Source organism: Lemur catta, chromosome 7 (assembly GCF_020740605.2).
Source record: "Lemur catta isolate mLemCat1 chromosome 7, mLemCat1.pri, whole genome shotgun sequence".
In the NCBI taxonomy this organism is placed as follows: Eukaryota; Metazoa; Chordata; class Mammalia; order Primates; family Lemuridae; genus Lemur; species Lemur catta.
Window position 1 is genome coordinate 16408180 of NC_059134.1, and position 17091 is coordinate 16425270.

The 17091-nt window shown below is 52.3% G+C and overlaps 1 protein-coding gene and 1 non-coding gene across 6 annotated transcripts in view; both read left to right on the forward strand.

The window, feature by feature from the left end:
- The window catches only part of PKNOX2 (PBX/knotted 1 homeobox 2), a 255932-nt gene that overhangs the window by 92794 nt on the left and 146047 nt on the right, over window positions 1–17091 (forward strand). The gene's annotated exons all lie outside the window — the stretch shown is intronic.
- LOC123643067 lies at window positions 13353–13456 on the forward strand. Its single transcript, XR_006736642.1, has one exon. It is a non-coding gene; the product is annotated as a U6 spliceosomal RNA (small nuclear RNA).

Here is a 17091-nt window from a genome sequence, read left to right on the forward strand (position 1 = left end):
ATCTTGTCAGTTCTCTCCTCCACACATCGACGTCTTTCTTTTCTCTTTCTCCAACTTTCTCTGCCTCTCCTCCCCTCTCTGCTCCCCGACTCACACCTGCTTCTTTGCCTCTTTGTGTGTCCCTCTTTCTATTTCTGTGATCCACTTTCCGGGGCTCTTTTTGCTCAGTTGTCCATGCCCTCCCTCCCCATGCTCATGTCCGGGAGGGAGTGACGCAGGTCAAAGGCTCCTGTCTGCCCAGGGCAGGCGCTGTACTGAGCGCTGAATTGCTGCAGGGAGGGCCAAGAGCACGGCTCAGAGGGGCAGGGTCCTGGGTGCCAGCCACAGCTCTGCCACGCCCTGGTTATGTGACTGGTGTCCAATTCCTCCTTTTCGCGGGGCCTCAGTTTCCCCAGAAATGCAATGGGGAGGATGTCGCACTGCCCTTCAAGGATGTGCCATGATTCATAAAGGAGACCTCCTCTCTCCGGAGTCGAGCTCTGCTCCCCCACCCCACCCCCATCCTGCCGGGGCAGCCCCAGCCGCTCCCTTCCCGGCTGCAGCAGGGGGAGGCTGCGCGAGGACTGGGGTGGGAGCAAATGGAGGGGATCCGCTGCCGGGCCTAGTTTAGGCAAACAGCAGGGACTGCTGGCGGCGGCTCCAGCCCCCACTCACGCTGTAACAGCTGCAGTCCAGCTGCTGGCATCCCTGCTGGGGGAGCGTGCTAAACCTCTCCGGGGTCAGCACTGTGGTATGTCGGTTTCCATAGCAACCAGCCAACGGGCCACTTTCTCAGAACAATTCCCCTACTCAGCCGGGTTCTGGACTTAGCTCAGCCCAGGGGCATGTGGCTGAGCAGCAGAGCGGGAGGGGGGCGCCGCCGCGGGCAGACGGGCCCCACGGAAAGGCTATCTCAGTCTCGTCCTCGCACGGAGGGCGCGGATCAGAGGGCAAGACCCGCAGACTCTCTTCCGGCGCTGGCTCTCCCCGGTCCCCTCTCCCTGCCACCCCCGCCCCCGCCGCCCCTCCACAGACCGCCCAGCTCGGCCTGGTTGGAAGAAGTATCAGGTCTTTGTCTCAATCTGGACAACAGCTGCCTTGGCTGGGCTCAGAGCTGGGAGGAGAAAGTCCGGGAATGGTGCACGGTGGGGGCGGGGAGGGGCTTCTCCTGGCTCTCACGTCTGTGCCCTTCGGTCTGGCTCTTCCTGGACCGTCGGAATCCTGACCCCCAGTGACCTCAGGGGAAGCGGGGATGCGGTTCTCGTCAGTCCTCTCCCCATTTCTAGAGGGAGGGACAGGAGCACCTTTCTCAAGCCCCTCAGGGATAACCTCCCTGACCCGGCGCCACTCCTGGCACTTTCAGAAAAGGGGAATCATTAAAGGTGAAGATCCTGTCTAGGAGCTTTGTGGGACCTTGATCCATCTTCTGGATAAGGAACGGAGGCCCAGTGGAAAGTGGATTGCCTGGGGGGGGGGAAGGGGCAGGGTCAGAGGGCAGTCACTTCTGCGCCCCTCCCACTGGTTGAGCTCCTGTGTGCCCCCAGCAGGCTGCGGAGGGAGCGCCTTCTCCAGATCGCTTGGAATGCGGCTGGGGCCAGAGGGACTTTGTCACTGGACAGGACGTCCTTTCCAGAAAGGAGCCGTTAGCAGGAGACTGAGGTCATGGATAGTGTCTCTGAGTAGGCCTGATGACTGCAGGGTTGGGTGCTGGGGCTGGGGCTGAGCTTCCTGAGAGGTCACCTGGGTGGTCTCTGCTAAGACCTGGGAGGCATAGAATGTTCTTTGGGGGGAGGGGTCGCTGTCCAGCTGTCTTGATCTTCTATTCCGTTAAATTGTTCCTCACTTTCAAGGGGTCTAATTCTTCCTTCTCTAGCCCCCAGCCCCTTTACCATCCCACCCCTAGAAAGGAGAGGACAGATGTCCTTTCTTCCATGTACCACAGCTGCAGCCAGACACAATTTCCCTAAGCCCTGGAAACAGGTGTGGAGTAATTCTCAGCCCCCTGGGGATGTGGGGGACTCAAGAAGGTGGCCAATTTTAGAAGTTGCATGGCTTCCCATCCTCCTCTGGCCCCATCTGTGAAATGGAAGGGTTGGTCTAGATTATCACTTCCCAAAGTGGGCTCTGCAGCACAGAGGGCTCTGTGTGTAAGAGAGTTCCAGAGCTAAGCAAGCTTGGGAAGCACTGCATGAACAGCCCCTCTTGAAGAGTTACAGGGCTCATTACAATCTTAAACACTTTAAAAAGTACAGCAATAAGTTTACCCCAGGGCTTCCTAAGCATGTATGACCATGGCACCCTCATTTCAAATCCTATGAATACCCCCCACGCCCCAGCAAATGCCAGCCTCTGCAAGGAGTTTCCAAGGCCTTTCTCTGTCCCAAGTTCCTTATCGACCCCTGGGATGCTCACGACAATTCCTGCACCACAGATGACCCTTGGGTGGATGCGTCCCCAGCACTGTTCTCTGCCTTCCTGACCTCGCTGCCACCTCCCCGTAGTTGGCTGCTCAGCCTCGCTCAGGTCATTTCCATCCCAGATGGAGACCCTGGTGTCCGGTGCCCAGAAGGGGTTTGCCCCAGACACTCAGAGAGCCACAGCAGAGGTGGGGGCAGTGCTGGGCTGTCACCGGGGCTTCTCGGGGAGTAAAGCCCTCACAGCTCCACCCCCAAACCCCACCCAACTGTCCACAGAGGTTCGTGGGCCTTCTGTGCTATGCTGCTTCGCAGGGTGGGGTGCTGGTTCCAGAGAGAGGGGAGGAGAATATTCTGGCTGCCAAGTGTCTAATTAGGGGGTCCTGAATGGGGAAGCTTAAAGAAGAAAAGTGTTCCTCTCCTCCCCACCGTCCACAGCCCTCAGACTTTCCAAAGGCCTCGCATGTACGTCACGCCCACCTGGCAGGAGGTGGCTGTGGAGTGGTGGAAAGAGTGCGGGCAGTGGAGAAGACCTGCCCCCCAGCTCCATGCCTGGCCGGGCCTCTGCCTTCAGGCAGGTCACTCACCTTCTGCACGGTCCTCTCATCTCTCCGCAGGGAGGTGGAGTTCCTTTCTCTCAGGGTTGTTGCCAGCATTGGATAATATGATAAATGTGGCAATGGCTGGCAGGCAGGAGGGGCTCTGTAAGCATGAGCTCAGGAGAATTTACCCCCTTGAGAGGTAAGATTTCTCTTACTTCAGAAGGGAGAAAACTGAGGCCCAGACAAGTTCAGTGACTCGTCCAAGGTCACACCACTGCTCAGCCCCTGACCCCAATCCTTTGCTTTCCCACTTCAGCTCGTTTGCAGGAAAATGCCTCTGAGGTGGGCTCATGTCTCACTGATCTTCGAGGGCATTTAGCAGATGTGGTGTCCTTTGCTCTGGACCCTTTCGCCCTCCCTGAGCAAGTAAAACGCTTGCAAGCCAGAGACCAGAAGACAGTCCTGCCTCTTAGCAGGGCTGCAGTGGGGTGTGTAGAGGGGGGAAGAGGGTATTAGTTCTTGTGAAAATAGCTTTTTGAAAATAAATGTAGCCTTATGAGTTAAGATTATACCATTTCAGTTTGCAAAGATCCCTCCCCCTAGCAAGGGAAAGCATTTTCTCCTTGACTCCTCTTTCCTGGCCAGGTTCTAGACCCCGCCAGCAAGCCCATCCCATTCTGCGTGGGCCACCACAGAATGCTGAGTCACCGTCCTTGAGCCCCTTTCCTTACAGCACCAAAACCACTCTACGTGCAAGGTCTGGGGGTCAGGAGAGGACTCATAGCTTTTTTCCTACCCCCGACCCAGGTTTTAAAGTCTTTTTATTTAGCACAAAGAAATGAAAGAATAGGGAGAAATGAGGAGAAAAATTAGGAATGCCTATAATGTGCTGTGCACCATGCTGGGGTCTTAGGAGTTCTGCAAACACCGTTTCTCCCTTTTGATTTTTATGTGGGTGAGAGAGAGGCTGTTAGAAGGCTCGGGAGGAAGGGGTTTTGTCTGTGCCTGGCGTTAGCACCGGGACTGCTCTCGCTACGCCCGTTCCTCTCATCAGCCGCAGCACGGTCCCTGATCAGTATCTTCATTTGGCTAAGTCACCTTCTCTTCTGCTACCTCCTTTCTTCCCCCTATCATCTGAAAATGTCACAACCAGTGAGGTTGGGAAGGGTGGGTAGACCTGGTTGGTGAAGCTGGAACAACTGGTCTACCAAACTTACCTCCCCGAGCTTGTGTGCGTGCTCCCACACCCATGTGGCTCTAACTGCTCTCCCCGGACAGTGCTCTTATCTGGAGCGAGTGGGAGGGTTGAGAGGGATGCGCTCATCCTGGATGCTTGGCAGGAGAGGAGCTATCACTGAAGCTGGTCCTTTTGAGCTCACCCAGGCGTGCCCTCTGCCTGGCTGGGGCCTCTCTTTCCTTGTCCTTTCAGGAAGAGGCTGTTTGAATTATGAGAGAGAGAGAGAGAGGGGAAGAAGCTACCGCTCAGAGGGATTCTGCTCTCCCCACGTTAAGCTGGGATGCTTTCTAGCTCTGCTCATCTCATTTAAGAGATGGCCCGACTCCAGCAGGTATCTGGAAGTAAAAACAACAAACAACCACAAACATCTCCCAGTGCCAGATCGATAGCTCGGATCCCCACCACAGGCGAGATTTCCTGTCTGATGGGGGGAGCCTCCGCGTGTGTGTGTGTGTGTGTGTGTGTGTGTGTGTGTGTGTGTGTGTGTGTGTTTTCTCTGCTGATTTACAGGCACTTTGTGGAGTGGTAGACTCAGGAAAAAGAGTGGGCCTGGGGGTGGAGAATAGTCTTTGATCAGGGGCCTGCTACAAGGAGTTCATTAGCACTATTTAGGAAGGTGTTTCCTACAGGAATCTATGGGGAGGAGGGCAGGGTGTGAGAGGGAGAAGGGAGAAAACGCCACATCAGTGTCAGATAATTTAAAGCCCAGAGGGTCAGAGAAATGTTGGGGCTTTGAGAGAGCTTGTCACCAGTGTCCTCTGAGGCTCTCTGGCCTGTGGTCACTGAGACTGTCAAGGAAGACAGAAGAAGGACACAGCAGGCCCTCGGAGGAGCAGAAGGCAGTCATTACGCCAGCAAATGTAGCCCCCCTTGTAGACAGGCCACTTAGAAATCAGGGGGTGGGTTAAAAAGCATCTCCCAACCCAGTTGTCCCTTCTCCCTCCATGCCTGGTATTTTGAGAGCCACATGTTGTGGAACCTGCATCGTAACCGTGGAAAGAGTTTTAATTGGGAATAGGGAGAACTTAGACCTGTCACTCGACCTGGGTTTCCTCGTATATAAAATGCAGGCTGATAACCTCGCCTTGACCACTTTATGGTACTCTGGGGTCAAATGTGGCTTGGGAAAGGGCTTTGTAAAGGATACAGATGTACGTTTTGTTTTTATTACCAGGGGTGTTTGCTCACCTGTTTAATACTGGGGTGGGGACCGGGGCCGCAGCTGGGAGCTGTGTAGGTGCAGAAGTTACTCTCCAACTGTGACTCTGGGAGGTTAGTTATCCCTTGCATCCAGGTCAGTGCTGGCTTGCAGTGAAATTTGAAAGCATATAAAGCTGGGTTGGTAGGCATTAGAATAAAGGCTTCTGGAGGGCAGGGGGGCCTGGGGCTGTGTGTGACAGAAATCTCTTCTTTCAAGGAGGCCTAAGTTCCTGGTGATATTCCACCTGTACCCATGTGATCTGGACTTGGACAAGCACTTTAAACCCACAGCGTGGCTGCGTCATCTCTGAGAATTCCATGACCCTTTCTGGGGTGGGCTGAGGAGGCTGGGAAGTGGCTCTGGTCCCATCAGTCATTCTGGCGCCAGAAGCCCAATGACAATGGCTTCCCAGAGGGGAGCTGGGGGTGATGGCCTTTGAGGGGAAGATGCCATGGAGGTGGGGTGAGGACGGGGCTACTGTTCTCTTGCCCGTTTATACCCAGATGCTGCTAAACTTGGTCCCTGGAACAGTGACCGCAAAGTGCCTCATGGGAGGAGAAGAATGAAAGAGATGGGAATTCTCGTAAATTTTTAATATGAAAAATAAAGAAAGTGTGAATTAGAATTAATGCAGGTATTAAATATTTAAACTTTCTGTACTCACTTTCATTTTTAACATATTCCTCCCTCAAAAGCCTCCATAACGCTTGTCAGATTTGTTCTCGAGATGTCCCTCTCTCTCCCCCTCCCCCCAGGCCCAGCCCCAAAGTTAGACCACAGGTATTCATCATCCTGATGGAAATTTTCATTTTATTTCTCCTACAGGAACTGCCTGATCTCTGTCTTTATACTTATGCTTTCTCTATATGGCAGTGTAAATAATTAATGCCGTTATAAACACATCCTATGCAAAATATTTATTAGAAAAAATAACTCTTTAATTTGGCATGTCATTTAATTTCATTTTGTAATCATAGCACCTGGGCTACAATTAATGCCAGGGCTGAGGAAACCAGCCTGACTGCTAACACTTGCAGAGGCCGCCAGACTGAGGCCTAGGCCTTGTGTTACTTGTGTGCGTCTGGTTGATGGCTGCAGATAGTGTGTCCCGTTCGGTGTGGGGCCGAGAGTACATCTGGAAACGAGACAGGAAAGTCACTTCTGTCTTCAGTGGAATGGGAGGTGAGGGTGGTCTAGGTCTCTTAAGGTGCATGGTAGTGTGCATCCGAAAGGATGCGGGGACATTTAGATACAGGGCATTTGTCACATCTTCTTGTGGGGTGGGGTGTGGTGATGATGGTTGTCCTTGGAGTTTTGGGCAATGCTTACAAAGGCTTGGCTCGGGGCATAGTAGCAAAGAGTTGGGTTTCGTGCATGTGTGCATGTACCCAATATTTGTTGAGTGTTTCGTATGTGCCGGGCATTGCTGTTGGCACTGGAGAGACAACGGCAAATAAGACAGGGGATGGAGATGAGAATATCCAGTTCCTGAATATTCCACCATTGCCCCTGCTCATTTCCTTTCCCTATTAAACAATCTTTCTGGCTATCTGAAGGAATCTACCTACCAGGGCAGCTCCTCCTCCAGGTTTTAAGGGCTAACTCAGTGTTCCCGAATTTACTGGTCCCTGTGAGTTTAGCACAACTTTGCAAATAAGACTTAAACTACCACCGGCCCACTCTCCTCCAGGAGGGATCTTGCAAACCAAATGACTGGCATCAACACTCTTTTCTCCTGGACTCCAGGTGTGGTCCTCCCTCTGCAGCTAGGTGAGTGGCTCTTGGGAGACTGCCAGGTCCTGCCACGACATTGTATCATGCACTACTGATCCTGCCTCCCTGTGTCATTTCGAGAGCCCAGTCTTGGAGCTGAAGCCTGAGGGGTTTTAATTTCAGCTTTCCTGTGGCATTTGTTGCCTTTCCCCCTGTTGAATATCTTCTGTAATTGTCCCCGTGCCTAGCATCATTCAGTGAGTGTTCCCAGGCTAAAAATCTCTCATTCACTTGTGGCCCAGGCTCTCATTAATTCTTTCCTAGGGTAGAGGATAATGAGAGGACAACTAATGCCCCAGAAAAACATTTTTATTTTGTAGTTAGCAATTTGCCACTCTTTGTTTGGAAGGCCAGTATGGACTCCCCAGCCTATAATTCCACTGAGGAGAAAATTACAACAATTATCACCCAGCCCCCAGCCCACCTTCCCAGAAAAGCCCTGGTGCACTCTGTGTTCCACGGCTCCCCACGGCTCCTGGAGCGGGTGGTGGGAAGAAATGTGGAAATCACAACCAGCACCCTGCTCTCTGTGCCGATTCGGTCTCCTGGACCAGGGTTCATGGCAGGTCCAGCCTGATGCAGGAGGTGGGCATCTGACATGAGTGGCCTCGGGGAGAGGTTTCCAGGCATCTCAGGGGCCCTCAATTGGCTGAGCTGCAGCTGCTTTGGGGAGGCCCAGAAGGTTCTGCAGGAATAGCCCCTGTGACTTGATTTCTGTGTCCTTCATGGGGGCTGATGATCCTGTCTAGGGATTTGGAGGGTGGAAGTTTGAGTGACTTCGTGATTCCCTGCCTCATCATCCTGCCCTCTCTCCTGGGGCAGCCACGGGACAGGATCCCACCCAACCTGGAGGATACAGTCTGGCCTTCTTTCTTAGAAGGATTTAAGGACTCTGGGTTAGTGCTCAAAACTTGCTGCAAGCCCAACTTGGCCATTTTCCCCTGCTTTGGAGAATGGGCTTCCACCTTATTTCTAGGGCCAGGTTCCCATTTGTACACTCTGTCCAATTTCACAAGACATCATAATCTCTATCTGGACTTCTCCAGTGCTGAATGCTGCCCGGATACAGTGTTCCATGCTCTTCCTCCTTGAACCGGCCTTCTCCTGTCATTGGCACCTGGGCTGCTTCCAGGGCCTACCTCCATCCCAAGTCAGCACACGTGCGGGTCATCTCTCAGCCCCACTCCTGTCTTCATTCACTCATTGATTCATCGAATATTTGCCGTGCAGGCACTGGACCTGGGGACTCTGCTGGGCACCCGGTTTTAAGTTCTACTTACTCCTTCAGTGTGTGTTCTGTCATGAAAATAGCAGCGTTGAGAGAGGATAGTAACAAACTGATGACTTTTCCCAGGAAAAAAATCCCACAAGGCCCATAAGGAAGCATCTCCTCTGTGAGCCTTTCTCCAGCTCAGCCCATGGAGCCCAGAAATGACCTGCCGATGGGGAAGCTGCCTTTGCCTACCCCTGTGACAGATGCACCACTGGGTCCCTGGGCTCTGTTAATAAAACCCGCTCTTGTTTCCTAATGTCCAGAGCCTGCAGTGGCAGGGCCATGGGCTTATCAGCGCCACCGTGACAAACCAGAGAACACGACAAGCCTGGAGCCACTCAGTGCCTTTTATTAAACCTGACAAATATCCAATAACCCAGTCCTCGTGCCTACTTTCCTAGAACATTTGATACAAATTGCATGGAGACTTGGAGGGAAGAGTATTCTAAATGGGAAAAAGGGCTGCTAATGGCAGGGCCCCCGGCTTCCGAGGGCAGTGGGGGTGGAGGAAAGCTCTCCAGGTGTCGTTCCGTAAGTCTGTCTCAGCGTGACGGGTCCTGCGTCCTTAGGTGATCCATCCACTGAGGGAACGTCTGGCTCTGGGTGAATAATAACTGGCACCTCCTGAAGCCCTTCACCGATTGCTAAGCACCTGCACATGCATGATCTCATTTAAGGCTCACGTCAACCCTGAGATGGATTCTTTTGTCCCAGTTTTACAATGGAGATGACTGAGACGCAGAAAGTTTAAGTGACTTGCCAATGTCACAAGACAAACACATGGGACAACCGAGACTCAAGCTCAGATCTTGTTCCTTTGACTTTTCGTTCCCTTCGGTGTTCTCTCTCTCTCCCCTTCTCCCTCCGTAATGTGGAGGGTGCAGGCCTTGTTCTGCCCTGGCCGGGGAGTGAGAAGTAAAGAGATGCTCTCTAGGCTTTGATTGTGTCAAATAAAGGTGGCAGAGGGACAGCTCTCTGGTTTCCTCCAGGAGGAGCAGCCTTCTTTGCGGTGTTTCTCTTCGCTGTTGCTGCGGACTGCAGTGCCTTCGGCATGGGCCGGCGTGTGCGGAAGAGGAGCGGCGAGGAGTCAACGCATCTCTGAAGCTGTGTTCAGAAGTGAGGCCGTTGACTTCTCCTCCTGCCTCGCTGCCCCTTGTTTCTGAGGGCGATGCAGGCACCGCTTAGCTGCTCTCTGGTCCCGCCAGGGTGCAGGGAGGACACCCTGCAGGGGCAGAAAGGCTGAAGGCCCTACATGTTCCCGCCCATCACCTGGGAGCTTAAGCGTCCAGGCTTCTGCATCAGTTTGGGATGTGAGAAAGCTTGCAGCCTGCCTGCCTAAAGGCGTGCCCAGCCCCCAGGGGCCCAGGGGGAGAGGCCACGGGTCGGGCCCACAGAGAGTGGCTGTGCTGGCTAGAGGGCAGCTGGTGAGATGAGCACATGCCCGGGTGGGCCCAGGGCTCCTGGATGGGTGTTTACCATTGCAGCCCGCTGTGCTTCTCATCACTTGAAATTCTCCTAAAAACCCAGAGGAGCAGCTGAAAATATCCCAGGTAATATGAAAATGAATAAAGGCTCAGCAAACAGAGCCCAGCTTCTGAGCAAACAGCCGAAAAGGCAGGCAGGCAAAACAAGAAAAGGAGAGAATGCAAAAGGGGGTGGGCAGGTGGGAGAAAGGGAGGGAAAGTGGGTGTGGGAGCAGGAGGCGGCCAGGTCTCGGCGTTGGCTCTGAGCCATCCTCTGTCCTGGAGACCCCTCTGCCACCCACCACCCGCAGGGGTGAGGAAAGCCATGCTAAGGAAGTTTCTCTGCTTTCCCTCGCCACAGCACAGAATGGAGTCCCAGTGTGTGGACTCATTGCCTCTGCAGTGCTGGCCCTGTGCACTAGAGCCCTGCCACTCCACACAGGACAGCTAATCGTGAAACCGTGGCCTTCAGTATTTTGTTTTAACCTCTTCATGAACTAGAGAACAAGCTGTGCAGCACCTATGGTGCCAAGTGGGCAAGGAGAGCAGCAAGGAGGAAAGGGGCTGGCTGCGGCCAGGACTTGACTCGACGCTGAGGGCTGGACCAGGACTCCAGGCCAGGACTCCAGGCGGTGGCCCTTGTCTACTCTCTTAGTTGCTGGGCTTCCTCATAAAATATTCTAGGGCCTTGGAAGGCTGCATGACTGCCTGTCAGGGCTTTTAGAATAAATGGAAACTCCTGCTGTGGGTGACAGGTCAGATGGGGAGTGCTACGAGAATGCCCAGCTTCAGGATGCTGCACATCCACGTGCATTTATTATGTGCTGATCATGAGCCAGGTGTGGCTGCAGGTCCGGTCCTGGGGCACAGAGATAAGTAAGACAAGACATTTAACCACACATTGCTTCCTTCAGGCAGACAATCAACAAATGCTAGGTGCCTACTGTGTGCAAAGCTGTATTATAGGTTCAAGGAATAGTTCTGGACAAGACAGAGTCCCTGCCCTCAGAGAGGTCATGGTCTAAGGAGGGAGGAGGAGAATGAAAAAACAAGGAAGCAAATATGAAAATAAGAAAATGTTAGGTGCTGATAAATGCTGGGAGGAAGATAAAGTAGAGTTCCGTGGGAGAGTGCCTGGGCGGGGTGTTGGGGAAGGCTCTCTGAGGATGGGATATTTGTACTGAAACCTGATGGATGGGAAAGTGGCAGCTATGGGTGGATGGAGGGGAGAGCATCTCAAGCAGAAGAAAAAGCAGGAACAAAATCTCCAGGACGGGCCCAAACCAGTATGCCTGGGGAATTAGTAGGTAAGAAGGAGAATGAAGAGAAATGAGGTCAGGGGAACAGAGAGGGGCTGTGCAGAGGGTCTTATGAAGCCACAGAAAGGCATTTGGACCCTACTTCACTTGCAGTCAGAAGCCATGGAAGGCTGTAATGGGGAGAGTGAGGAGGGCTGCCTGTGCTTTAGAAACACCACGCTGGCTGTTGGGGGAGTCACGGAGGCCTGGTGGAGGCCCTGTCGGCTTGGGGTTGGCCATGGCAGTAGAGACGGATTCAGGTGGCTGAGGGCTTCCTGATGAATTGGATGTGGTTGAGGAAAAGGAAGGAATCAAGACTGACTCACAAGTTTTTAGCAACTGGGTGGAAGGGGCACTTTTTACTTGGATGGGGAAGGCTTGGCAGGAGGGGGTGTATGGATTTGAGGGGGGAAATTAAGAGATCTGTTATGAATATGCCAAGTATAGGATGCCTTGGAGACCCTGAAGTGGAGATGGTGGGTAGACAGTTGATACAGGTGCCTGGGGGTCTGGGAAGAGGTACGGCGGGAGATGTCGATCTGAGAGACCTGGGTATGTAAGAATGTATTTAAAGCTTCAAGACTAGGTACAATCACACAGGGAGAGATGATGCAGCAAGGAAGAGTGCTGCAGTATTTGTAGGAAACGCCAACAGAGGAGACTGAGAAGGAGTGCCAGTCAAGCAGGAGAAAAACCAGATGAGTGAGGTGTCAGGACCTGGAGGAGAAAGATTTTTGAGAAGCAACAATTGACCAACTGCACCAGATGTTGCTGGAGAGTCAAGATGAGGACAGAGACCTGACCGCCCTACTTCAGCAAGACATCATGGTCAGTGACCCTGGTCATCAGTGGAGTAGTGGGTAATAAAGCCTGAGTGAGTGGGCTGAGAGAATGGAAGGTGAGAAAGCAGAGACGGTGAGTGTAGACAACTCCTTTGCATAGACTTGCTATGAAGGGGAACTCAAAAAGAGGAAGAAAACGGAGGACGGCAGGTTTATTTAAAGGAGGATGATGTGGAGGCATGTTTGTATGCCAATGGGAACGATCCAGTTAAAGAGGAGAAAAATGATAATACAAGAATAGACAAGTTTCCAGGAAAATAAATAAAGTTCTTGGAATGGCATGGAGGAGTGGGCTCAGAGCCCAGGGAAGGTGTTGACCTTGGGTAGGAGCCAGGATGCTTTGCCCATTGTAAGCAGGGGGTGACATGGCCTGAGTATTTGGTTCTGGGGCAGACACAACAAAGGACTTGTTGACGGGAAGATGAGGTAGTTCTCATCTTATAGAAATCTATTTTCTCTGTGAAATATACTACAAGGTCATCGGCTGAGAATGGAATAGGGGAGGGAGTGTTGGAGACTCGGGGAGAGAGAGGAATGTATGATAGTTTCCCCAGAGATTGGGAAATTGAATTTTCTAGGGAGGTGTAGTAGGTTTTTCTGACAGTGTTGAGTGAGATTTGTGGTCATTTTTGAAGTGAGTCTAGTCAGCAAATTTGTGTCATTTTTCTCCAGTAATGTTCAGCCGCTCTGGTGCAGGCCCCAAATAAGTGGTTGGGACGCCAGGACCGGAGTTCTGCTAGACCAGGACAATGGAAGGAACCCTGCAAGAAGTCCAGGGGGCCTTATTGGCAAGGAAGCAGTGCAAGTGTTGGGTCATGCAATCAGTGCTGGGTAAGGAGGGAAGTGAGCACAAGCCCGGAGTGATAGGAATGGGTAACGAAGAAAGAGTTTTTTAGTGAAATGAGGTTGAAGAATTGCTAGAGTGGGAGCATAAGAGTGAGCTAGCCCTAAGGAAAGCACAAAGGTCAGAAAGTAGGATGTTGGCAATCTATTATACATTTGGCAGGTGATTCAGGTATTGATGTGATGAAGTCTAGGGAATGGCCAAGTGAGTGAGTAAAAGCTGGCGGGAGCTAGGAAGTTCAACCTACTAAGACACCAGGGTGCTGGAAAAATCACCCTCATGGATGTTGAAGTCTCCAACAATGATGGCAGGAATGACGTGGTGAAGAAGCCAGCTATCTGGGTGCTGAAGCCATCCATGGTGAGGGGGAATGACCAGGAGGCGGTGGGCTGACAGCATTATCTGTGTAGGAGGGGTCACAGGGTCTGATAAGTGCTTCAAGTGAGCGTGGGTTTTTGAAAGGAAAAAGTTTAGAAGCTGCAGTGCGTGCTCGCTTTGGCAGCACATATGCCAAGATTGGAACGATACAGAGATTAGCATGACCCCTGGGAAAGGATGACATGCAAATTCGTGAAACATTCTATATTTTTTACAAAAATTCAGCTAGAATGCATTCTAGTATTTGATGGCAGAGTAGGGAAATTATAGTTAACAATAATTTATTGTATATTTCAATATAGCTAGAAGAGAAGAATTATATGTTCCCAACACAAAGAAAAGGTGCATGTTTGAGGTGATGGATATCCCAATTTTACCTGGATTTGATCATTACACGTTGTATGTAGGTATCAAAATATCACATGTACCCCCAAAATATGTACAATTATTATATATAAATTTAAAAAACATTTTAGAAAGAAACTGCAGTAGAGAGCAAGGAAGACACACACCCACCTCCTGGTTCTGAAGTATATGAGACGTGGAAGACAAAATTGCCCCAACTGGAAAGGGCTTCTGAGGAAACACATTCTTGGTGGAAGCTGGGTTTCCCCGAAAGCAAGAAAGTGAAGGAGCCAGACCGAGAGAACCAAGATTTCCAGAGGGCGTGGCCAGTGGATATAGGGGCAGCATGGCGTTGAGTGTCTATACAGTGGTGCATAATCTGGGAGGCTCAGATGCCTGACGGCGGCTCAGGCAGCTCAGGAGAACAGGACGCTGAGGCATGATGGGATCAGTCCTCAAGGCATAGCAGTATGTGACCGAGGAAAGGCAGGGCCTTCGGGTGGAGACCTGGGGAAGGGGCCGACTGGCTGCAGTTAGTACCAGGTGGTGACGAGGGTCAGGGTGGCTGTCGCAGCCACCACTGGAGGTGTGTCAGCTGCTCGCATGTGTGACGGAAGTCAAGAATCATATCACAGGGAACATCAAAGTAAGAAAGGCATTTTAGATATCCCCAGTCAACTCTTTTATTTTTCAGATGAAGAATCTGAGGGCCAGAGTGGTCAAATAATGGGTCTAAGTTCATCAAGCTAGTAAATGGGAGTAGAATTTATTCAGCATGGAGGCGGGTGTATAGTTTGTGTATAGTGTGGTCTGAGGCTGGGTGGAGGGGGCAGGAGTCTGGGGAGGTCTCCTCTCCCAACCTGGGGGAGCTGGGAGTCCACTCTGTCTTGCTGTGCCTGTCCTCTCCTTGTGGTCACCATGTTTGCTCCCAGAGGGCCCTGGCATGAGGAATCACTGGAAGCCAGAGAGCCTGGACTCCAACCCGTCAGCCCCTGCGGCACCTTGGTCAAGTGCCCTAGCTTGTCTGGCTTTAGGGTCTCTGCCTGTGATCGTGGGCATACCTGTGTGGCAACAAGCAGGTGTGGTGACCTGTGGGCTGCTGTGGGCGAGGCTGCTCCCAGCCTTTCAGGGGTGGGTTCCTGTCTGACCGAGTGACCGAATTATCTACCGTGCACCCAGCACTGCTTCCACGCTTGCATGAAGCTGAAGACCTAGTTGAGGACAGCAGACTTGCTCGAGGTACTCACAGGCTTAGTGGTAAAAGAGACCTGAGAAGCCTTTGAATTCAACTGCCTCACATTTCAGAGGAAAGTAAGGCAGGCGTGGGAACAACAGAACAAGAGCTTTGGACCCTGGTCCAAAGCCACGTCACTGTTGTGGGCTGCCTTTCCGTTCAAGTTGCAGCATCTACCCTGTGACCCCAGCATGCGAGGGGTGTCTGGTGGGCCCTGCCCCTCTCCTTCCTGCAGAGCACCCCAGAAGCAGGGCACAGGGGTGGGCCTGGCCCCCACTCCTAGGCCAGGGACAGGCACCGAGTGGATCGTGGTATCTGGGGGCCCTTTTGCTGCTCAGGACAGGATGCCAGTGAATGTGGCCCCGAGGAGCTGGCTCCTGCCTTTCAGCCCCTCTCTCCTTTCAGCCTGCGCAAGTGTTAAATACAGCATCAAATTAAGCAAAATTAAATACATTTCCATGCAGCATTTTTCTCTTGACTGAATCAAACAATGCGGTTGCCATAGCAACAGCCTCTTCTGAAAAGGTCACCTGCAAGAAACTGTGTTTTAGGTACAACTCAAGGAGATTATGGGGGATTAACTCATTTTATACATATATATTAAATATATTTTTTTTCCTTTAAAGAGACTAATATCCAGCTGAGCTGGAAGATACCCACAGAAAAATTTTAAGTCCCTGATAAAGGGTTTTTTTCCTCCCCCCATCTTTTTTTTTTTTTTTAACCAGCATGCAGTGGGATGATATCTGAAATGGCGACTCTGTTTTTACTTGGCTTTAATTAAACCTCAGTCGGGGCTGAGAAATGTGGTGAAGCGAGATAATTGCACTATTCCCAGTACAGTTTTTAAACTCCGGCTTTGATATGCACCTCGTGACAGCCTGAACCTGCACCCAGACTCCTGGGGCTGCTTGGAGCTCAGCTCATAACCACCCCTCTCAACCTGTGGGCATCTGGGGACCGGCACTGGGGACGAAGGCGGGGGGAGGTGGGGACCCAGGCCATCTGGGCCGAGGCAAGGAGAGGCTGAATCTCCTTTCTAAAAAGTTCATCCCTGGCGTTCAGGAGTTCGCCCCTGGACTTTAAAATCCAAGCTGTTGGGGAAGGAGGAACTCGAGCCAGTCTAACTCAGAAAGAGCATGAGATGGGTCTTCTCTAGCTTTTCTCCATAATTTAGAGAGTCACCTGGACTCTCTTCATCTCCAGGAAACCCTTACTGGATCTGAGTTGAGTCAGGCTGCCTGGCTCAGGTTCCTTTGTGAGTGTCACAGGCAATTGGAGGGGCAGTCGCTATTTCTATTCAGTGCTCTCCATCAAGAGCAGGTGTGGCATTCCCCCAAGAAAGAGGCTCCAAATTTCATATGTTCACACAGCCCCACACAGCCCCAAGGGGTCCCGCACGGCCTGGCCAGCCTACCCAGCAATGGTGTGGGTGTGGCCGCGTTCCGGCTGTTCTGGTGCCAGGGTGGTGGACATCTGCAGCTGAGCTATGCAAGGAGCGTGTCTGGCCCCCTTCCATCTCCTCCTGAGTCCTGCTTGCTTTCCAGGAGGGGAGAGAGTGGGCCCCTGTCCTAGGCCAGGAGGCTGAGGGTGTCCAAGCAGAGGGTTAAGAGAGATGAGGAAACAGGAGACTGGTCATCTGTGTGACCGAGCTGGCTTCCTGGGCACCAGCTAGCCAGCTTCTCTGGAACCAACGGTCAACTGCACTCTAGGGACACTCCAGAATGGACTGGCCGTGGCTGACAGCCCCGGCCCTCATGTCAAGTTCTCATGAGGCTCAGCTTTCTCTGGAGCTCAGGCCACTTGCTGGGGCCACACCTCTCCTCTGGGCCTGCAAGAGCCTGTGGCCAGCACCAGCTTGTAACTCCCTCAGGAGGAAAGGGACTGCACTCCAGGGATATATACATGTGACACGGCCAAATATGAGTCTAGCGATGTGCAGGGCAGGCCCAGTTTATACAAGTACTCTTAGAAATGTTCCTGGCTGGCACAGTGGCTCACGCCTGTAATCCTAGCACTCTGGGAAGCCGAGGTGGGAGGATCACTTGAGCTCAGGAGTTCTAGACCAGCCATAGCAAGAGCGAGACCCTGTCTCTACTGAAAAATAGAGAGGAATTAGCCGGTCATGGTGGTACACACCTGTAGTCCCAGCTACTTGGGAGGCTGAGGCAGGAGGATCGCTTGAGCCCAGGAGTTTGAGGTTGCTGTGAGCTAGGCTGACGCCATGGCACTCTAGCCCAGGCAACAAAGTGAGACCGACTCAGTCTC